General features: G+C 40.1%; 1 non-coding gene across 1 annotated transcript; it reads left to right on the top strand.

Annotated features, from left to right (window-relative positions):
- Nucleotides 1–252: 252 nt before the first annotated feature.
- Nucleotides 253–324, top strand: Trnae-cuc. The gene has a single exon. It is a non-coding gene; the product is annotated as a tRNA-Glu (tRNA).
- The last annotated feature ends 8195 nt before the right edge of the window (nt 325–8519 follow it).

The following is an 8519-nucleotide window of genomic DNA, read 5'->3' as shown; positions in this document are numbered from 1 at the left end:
ATAATTTCCTGTTAACAGCGTGACAAGCAAAAGTTTCCAAGATACAGTACCTGATCAGAAGACTGTGTACACCCCCATTAAATGTGAAATTCAAGGCTTTGTCACGAGAGGCGAACTCACTCATTGTAACAGGAGACGGGGAGTATCGTACTGTAATTAGATTCTATAACGTGAGAGAGTGGACTTTTTACAGTTATCTTCAGTTAACGGTGGGTGGTTGCTACGTTCACCGGAGAGGCACTGGCGTCGTTATCCAGTGTGGTCTAGTTGCTAGGATACCTGGCTCTCACCCAGGAGGCCCGGGTTCGATTCCCGGTACCGGAAATGCGCATTTTTGTTGCTCCCCTTATGCGACTTGTCTCGACTTAAGAATGAATCAGCCATGATGGCTCAGTGACTTCGAACGCGGACTAGTCATTGGATGTCAACTGAGTGGCACATCCATCAGGGACATTTCAAACCTTCTAAAGCAGCCCAAGTCAACTGTTGATGATGTGATTGTGAAGCGAAAACGCGAAGGAACAACCACAGCTGAATTCAGACCTCATGTACCTGACGGACAGGGACCATCGAGCACTGGGAAGTGTAGTTGTAAAATATGCACGAGGTCTGCTGAAGGAACCATTCGTCAGTTTCAAAGTGCTATCAGCAGTTCAGCTACCACAGTATCTATGCGTAGGGAGTTAAGAGAGTGGGGAATCCTGGTCGAACAGCTCCTCACAAGCCACACATGTCCAGTCAGTGCTAGTGACGGTTGAGGTGGTGCAAAGAGCGATGCCACTGGACAGTGGATGATTAGAAACGATTGACTTGGAATGATGAAGCACGCTATACTCTGTCGCAATACGATGGATGGGTTTGGGTATGGCGATTGACTGGAGAACGTTGCCTGCCATCATGTGTGTTGCTAACACTGAAGTACAGGGGAGGTAGTGTTACGGGGTGGGGTGTTTTTCATGGTTAGGGTGTAGTCCCCTTATTGCACTTAACAAAATGCTAAATGTGAAAGGATAAGAATACATTTTACAACACTGTGTACTTCACACAGTAGAGAAACAGTTTGGGGATGATGACTGATTATATCAACATGACAGCACACCCTGTCATAAAGCGGCGTTTGTGAAGCAATGGTTTGTGATCAGTAACTTTCCTGAAAGTGACTGGATTGCCCAGAGTCCTGACATGTAGCCAATGGAACACCTTTGTAATGAGTTAGAGCGTCGACAGTGCTTCAGGCCCTAGCGGCCAACGTCACTACTTTCCCTGGTTTCGGCTGTAGATGTCGGCACAGGTCATGTTTGAACGAGGATGTGGCCTACGTGGTGCAGTCAGGACATTAACAATGTGGGCTGAGGACTAGGAAGCTGTCTCTGACGGCGTGAGACAGAGAATCTAATGGCTCTGAGCACTATGGGACTTCACTTCTGAGGTCATCAGTCCCCTAGAACGTAGAACTACTTAAACCTAACTAACCTAAGGACATCACACACATCCATGCCCCAGGCAGGATTCGAACCTGCGACCGTAGCGGACGCGCGGTTCCAGACTGTAGCGTCTAGAACCGCTCGGCCACTCCGGCCGGCCAGAGAGAGAATCTCCTAGGATGCTTAGCACAGGTGAATTTGTAAAGGAATAGACAAACTGGTGGCTTAATAAGAAGTGAATAGGGGTGCACCAACTTACAGGTTCAATTTAAGGGCAATTCACTTCTCAATAGTTCAACTTTATTTGTAGAGATGTCTTCACAATGGCTAAATATCCTCGGCAAATCAATGAGCACACCCTACCATTCTACACGTTAGTACTCCCCAGAAATTCCGAGTTGTACAGAGCCTTACCGACAGCATTTTTATATCATCTTTCGTGACATGAATGGCTGGGCAAAGGAGAGCAGGAGATTTTGACATACTATGTCCCGTCTATCGCACATTATGTCAACGCGAAACACCCTGATGGTTTTCATAGCAAACAAAATGTTAAGAATGAAAATTTGTTTTTGCTATTGATGCAGAGTCGATATAAGATACTTGCGCGATAGTATGTTGGAAGATCTCCGTTGACGGTGACTGCGAAACATGAAGACTTTGAGTACATTTCCAGTACTTTGAATATTTTGTTTGTAATGAGAATCAAAACGCATGAGCATCGTTATGTAGTCTTCACCGACAAATTAAAGCAATGCAGTTTCATAAATGCTACACAAAAAATGGAGAAATAATTTGTTGGACAAGTCACGTGTGTGTGTGTGTGTGTGTGTGTGTGTGTGTCGGCGGGAGGGAGGGAGAGAGAGGGAGAGAGAGAGAGAGAGAGAGAGAGACCACAGAACCTGCATTTAACGAAGGACGACAGTTGTAGAGGGCTAAGCGTTGCGACGCAGTCCTTAATGAGCGAATCGTCAATCTTTGAAGAGCATCTCCTCACTGAACGGCGTGACTGAACTTTTATCTAAAACGAACTAGCTAGCAGCGGGACTGTCGTATGGTAGGCTATAATTAGCGTCATAAGCATTACCTGAGTAAGAAGGCATTTAAACTCAAGGAGTTCATCCTGGGTCATTGGAATTTACTGACAAAAACGCGGGCCATCTAGATGATTGCTGTGCTTGTATATCCTAAATCTCTTCTGAACCAATAAGGAAACGGTCAGTTTCACCATGCAAAATACACACTTAACCATTACAAATATTTTTGGTGTTAAGCTTCCAGATATCTTCCGCTTATAAACTAAGTAGTTCACAACAACGTTTCGTAAATTCACTGAAGATTGTTAAAAGTTGGATGAATTGCTTCCGTGCACGCAAAGAGCTGCTGGGTACCGGAAGTTTCTAGGTTATAATTCTTCTGTGTCCATGGGCGACTTCCTCTTGATGTCTCCCATTATTGGCGATATCTATGAGTGGTGCACAACTATAACGAAGGTATAGCGCAGTCTACGGCGCTACGGACAGACCTTGCGGGAAACGGCAAGGGATATCAAACACTTGAACATATCCAACAGCTTTTTAAGGCCACATGTTTCAGTGGGAAACTACTATTAACCCTATTCTTAATGACTCCAGTTTCGGCTTCACAGTATCAACGACGTACCGTAAATCCGATTGATGCTTTCTACAGTTTCCATGTTCGCTCCCAACTGCAATTCTTGCTCCATCATTTAACGATAGGCTATATTTGAGTGAAATTTCAAACTTGTTTAAAAACTATTAACATGAAAGTGAAGTAGTTTGCATGATAACGGTATCTGTTTAATGTTATTAAATAATTTCTTAATGCATATACAGTAATAAAACTTTTCTACCTTAGGTTACACAGCCGGTCGGTGTGGCCGTGCGGTTCTAAGCGCGTCAGTTTGGAACCGCGTGACCGCTACGGTCGCAGGTTCGAATCCTGCCTCGGGCATGGATGTGTGTGATGTCCTTAGGTTAGTTACGTTTAAGTAGTTCTAAGTTCTAGGGGACTGATGACCTCAGAAGTTAAGTCCCATAGCGCTCAGAGCCATTTGAACCATTTAGGTTACACAACTGCTTCTTTGAAATCGTCTAACAGTATAAAAAAGTACTATTAAAATAAGATACCGTTATACACGCCACTATCAAATAAGTTAATTGCATCCGATGCAAACTCACTGCACATCCCAATCTGACATTCTTGAGACATTTGATTTCTGGCAGAAAAATGCGCAACTGTAAACAACGTAATGATGCGGAAAAAAAACTGTAATAAGTTTTTATACCATACACAAGCTATTCCACTGCATTAATCGTATGTTACTTGGTTCAAAGCAGCAACAGTTTTTAACACATTACAAACGCTGAATTTGTGTACAATTTAAGAGTTCTGCACTTCAGAGTCATTCGTACGAAACTACTAGATTATGCTAGCACGAAGTGTCCTTAAGACAGGCTTCTACTTGACGGATATTTTGGGAAGTTGTAATCTATGCATACGACGAGTATTGTACAGCGCAAATTCCGAAAGCAAACCATTACAGGTACGCCCCAGCTGCAGAATGCGAATGGTATATGGATACTATTAGTTTGAGAGACAAGTGTGACTTTCTTACTTGTGGAGCACGACAAATAACACACGTAATTATAATGTTTCGATACTTATGTTATAGAAAGATAGGTGCGAAATCACACAAGCAAAGTAAACATTTTACACATGACAGATGTAGAACTCACCTTCAAGCTCCACAACTTTCCCTGCTCGTTTCAGCGCCTTCACTGCCTCATCGTGAGTGGCTTCCCGCAGATCTTCTCCATTCACTGACAGAATCGCGTCTCCTACGTACAGTTGTTCTGTCTGATCGGCGGCCATGCCTTTAAATATTTTTGAGATCAAGATGGGCATTTTATTTTCTTTACCGCCTTTTATAGAAATTCCTAGTCCATTGTTATCCGATTTCACTACTCTAACAAGTCTCTTCTGGTTAGCTACAGCCTCTGGGACATCAACTGCATCTAACAAGCCGCCAGTGTTATCAATATTATTATTGTTGTTGTTGTTATTTAGACTTCCATTTAAAGTAGTTGAATTTTCGTAACTCTCGTCTAGGCTGATGCTGAGATAATCGTCTTCCAGTGTCACAAATACGCGGTACCACTGTCCCCTAACATGCGTCTCTAATACTCCTGACCGGCCGTAGCCAACACCTGCCATCTCAACCATGGTGAACAAAAACCACTAAATTGTCAGAACATAACCTTAAAAACACGATACGCCAAATTTTCGGTGATTTATAATGCACGGAATTCGATCTGCTGTGGTGTGGCCAATATTTACAATGAGTACTTTTAATCACCCAATGTATTTCAATTAACAACAATGTTTACTATTAGCAGCAAATGCCACACAACGCGTGCTTCTAAGCTTCCATAAAGTCACGCTGGAGCCACTACGCACACGACTGACAACACTTCTGCAACTGATTCCATACCAAAATACACAGCCAACGTTGCCAACCGATCTGACAAAAACGTAAACAACGATATTCCTTTAGTCGCTGATCACCTTTTGTAGTTTGACGCCGGATTTCTGCATTGAGATATAAAATTGTACAGCATATATTGTTTTGTTACATTTACTAAATAAATTATATTAATTACTGTTTATCTTTGAAAAGCCAGAGCTGATTTATATTTTACAACATATCTTATTATCAAACAAATTATAAATGTGGAATCAAATTATTTGTATAATTTTGTTTCTCATATCATTCTAATAATTTTAATAACTTAGGAAGATTTGATGTAATTTAGACGCAGCGTTTGTCACAGGAAAAGGATATAATTGGCTAACCTGTCCGTTTGACAAATGAGTTATTATCGCTGGTGTTGGGTGTGGGTTATGAGGAACAACAAAATTGTCCGTTCATTGTGGTAGGGATTGCTTTAGTGTTGCAATACGTGATTTATTTTGTGAACAGGCTTAAGTCACAAGAGAAAATGGATGAAACAGACTACGAATCATCAGTATCTTCTTACGATGAGGAAGATGAGCGTCTGCGACCTTTACCTTCGTTGGTTCCGACGGCTCCACGTCCTGTGATAGACGTCGACACCAGAAGTAATTTTTAATGTATTGTCTTTAAATTAGATACAGATAGTTTTTCTACTTTTTCTGAATGTTTCTCGTATTCTATATAGAAAATATTACTCTAACATTAAACGCTCGATATCTGTTGGAGCGCGAATAGTTTAGCCTAGTTTACTTCTGTGTATAGATATGTCAGGTTGCCAGTTTTTATACAGAATAAACACAATGGCTAAAAAATTTACGGCTGATGCAAAATAATTAAAATTGTAGTAATACTTAATAATGATAAACACCAGGAACCTGCATTAATTTACACACAGTTTTGCAGGTATCAGGAAAACGGGCAAAGTTACATATTATACCTTACTGCAGGAAAGTACTTACACATTTTAAAAATCGTATTTAGACTAATATGTAGCATCAGACACCAAGTTTTTCCACTTGGTCTATACATTCTTGTCGTCCATATTTTTAGAACTACACTTGGTATTAGTTTTTTTCCCTCCTCGGGAAGTTAGTTTCCACATGAAGCAGCCTTTATGCTATGTATGCCTAACTGTGCCTCTCTAGTATAAGCTTCTGAAGTTCTACGTTCCCTGTCATTTTCAGCCATTTGTGACAGATATGGTAATTTTTGTAGTTATCGTGTTGTCACAAAAATCTCTTAAGAGGTGCTGCTGGGGTTGGATACCAGATCAATCCTAGGATTATTATCTCTCACTTCGCAATTCTTTCACTTCTGACAGTGTTTGTTGATGTGAACAATGCTGAGTTGCACTGTGGCTAGGCATACCATCTCAAACAGGACTGTGTGTCGTAAAGCACTGTGGTGTTCAAAGCACTTATTGGATTGATGACTGCTTTACTTTTCTACTGGTCACCAATAGAAGTATTGTTTCGTATATGTGCAGACTTGGTACAGTTAATATTTTAATACTTTTTTTTTTTTTTTTTTTTTTTTTTTTTTTTTTTTTTTCCATAGTTTTCGTGGTGTTAGGTTCGCTACGCATTGGATAGATTTCTTATGAAAGTTTAAAATTCTCTGACTATGTACATCTGTTCCTGCTCCCCATATCAGTATACGGTACAGTTTGCATCAGAAGATAAGTCTGTAGTACATTTTTAGCAGAGTGTTTCCGCTGTATAATACATTTTCTTCAGTAAGGATGTATTGCCGTGTGGGGTAGCCAGGCGGTCTGTGGCTCCTTGCCATGGTTCGGGCAGCTCCCCCCCCCCCCCCCCCCCCCCCCCTTAATTGCAAGTTGAAGTTCTCCCTCGGGTATGGGTGTATGTGTTGTCCTTAGCATAAGTTAGTTTAAGTAGTGTGTCAGCCTAGGGACCAATGACATCAGCAGTTTGGTTCCATAGGAACTTACCATAAATTTTCAATTTACAAGAATGTATTTTTACATAATTTTGAGCTTATCCGTGTGATTTTCCAGTGTCAGAAATTTTTCCTTATGTATCCTCAGAAAATCTATTACATTTTGCTACTTCTAGGTCTGCATTCCCAATGCTCAAAATAAAATCCTCTGATCTGATAGCTCTGTTTGTTTAAAATGTTGTACTGCTACATGTTATTTCTTGTTGTTAATAAATTGTTTTCCCTAAAATATCTTTTTTACCATTTGCATGTTCTCACTAGTTCTCCTTCCCAAGTTTTTTACTGAATCACTACATACTAATAAAATTGTTGTTGGCATACATAATAACTTCTTTATTTACTGCAGTGGCCATGTCACTTGTATACAAGACAAAGAGCAGCAGTGTTAGTACTGACCTCTAAGCTACTCCAGACATTTTTCTTTGTATTTATGGATTTATGTTCTATTTTAGCTCACTGCTGCCTGTTTTCAAATGAGGATTTTATAATGTTCACAGCCTTTCCTCTTCTGCCATAGCAGTGTAGTTTCTCAAGAAGAATTGTATGACAAGACACAATCAAAAACTTAACATAAGTTTCAGTATGTACCAGATACTTACCTCAGTGTAGTCATGGCCTCAACTATATGAATGATTTTTACCATTGCGATCTTTGTGGGATCTCCCTTTTCTGAACCCGTGCTTGATTTAAGATACCTTGTTTCTGTGTGAAGTTTATCGGCCTGTCTTTAATCTCTATTTCTGCTGTTTCAGACAGAACAGTCAATACGGGATCTCCTTTATCCATTCCTTTAAATGCTGGCACTAACATATGGTCCGTTCACATCTGCCTGCTTCTCAACACGGTGGCCACCAGTGTTTCAAGCATATTCAAGATGGCAGTCACAAGATAGCTCATAATGCCCGCAAACAAACTTTAGCAACATGTGAAATATTTCACTCGACCAATAAAATGAAACTAACAGGATAACTGCGAGAATTGGAGGTTTGCCAGTGGGACAAACTAAATATATTACAATAAGAATAATGTTGTCATTCCAACACTAACACAAAACAAAAACGCATACATGAAATCCTTGAGAATAAATGAAACAAAACAACATACAATTGTAATTGAATATTTAATTTGATCTATATATAACTCAAAGATGATGATAATAGGAGACCCCCTACCATCCTCCCTCAAAATCATAAAAACAGATATCACAAATTTCACGTCATCTATATAGATCACACTGTCAGGGATCCAAGAACCCTCACACAGCTCAAACCTGCCATCGCAAATTTTGCTTTAGTTGTACAGCTCAAACAAAGCCCATGATACCACCAACCCATATGTAGCAAAACTATTATCAAAAAGTAATGAGACCTAAATAATTGCAATGATACCCACCACTGTAAACTACTAAATATAAACTTCAGCTACATATGCAAACCAAAAAAAAACATAAAAAATTACTCCAACACACATTTCGATACACACCTCTGAAAGGAAATTACAAACGTGAGAAAATTCACAACAATTCTTACAATAAAGGCCAAAAATAAGTAAAAAAAAATACTTACCACCTGGTCAAGTAACAAATAAATGTAGACACG

The sequence above is a fragment of the Schistocerca piceifrons genome, unplaced genomic scaffold, assembly GCF_021461385.2.
Source record: "Schistocerca piceifrons isolate TAMUIC-IGC-003096 unplaced genomic scaffold, iqSchPice1.1 HiC_scaffold_889, whole genome shotgun sequence".
NCBI lineage: Eukaryota > Metazoa > Arthropoda > Insecta > Orthoptera > Acrididae > Schistocerca > Schistocerca piceifrons.
Note: the sequence above shows the minus strand (reverse complement) of the source record. Positions and strands in the feature narration are given on the sequence as shown.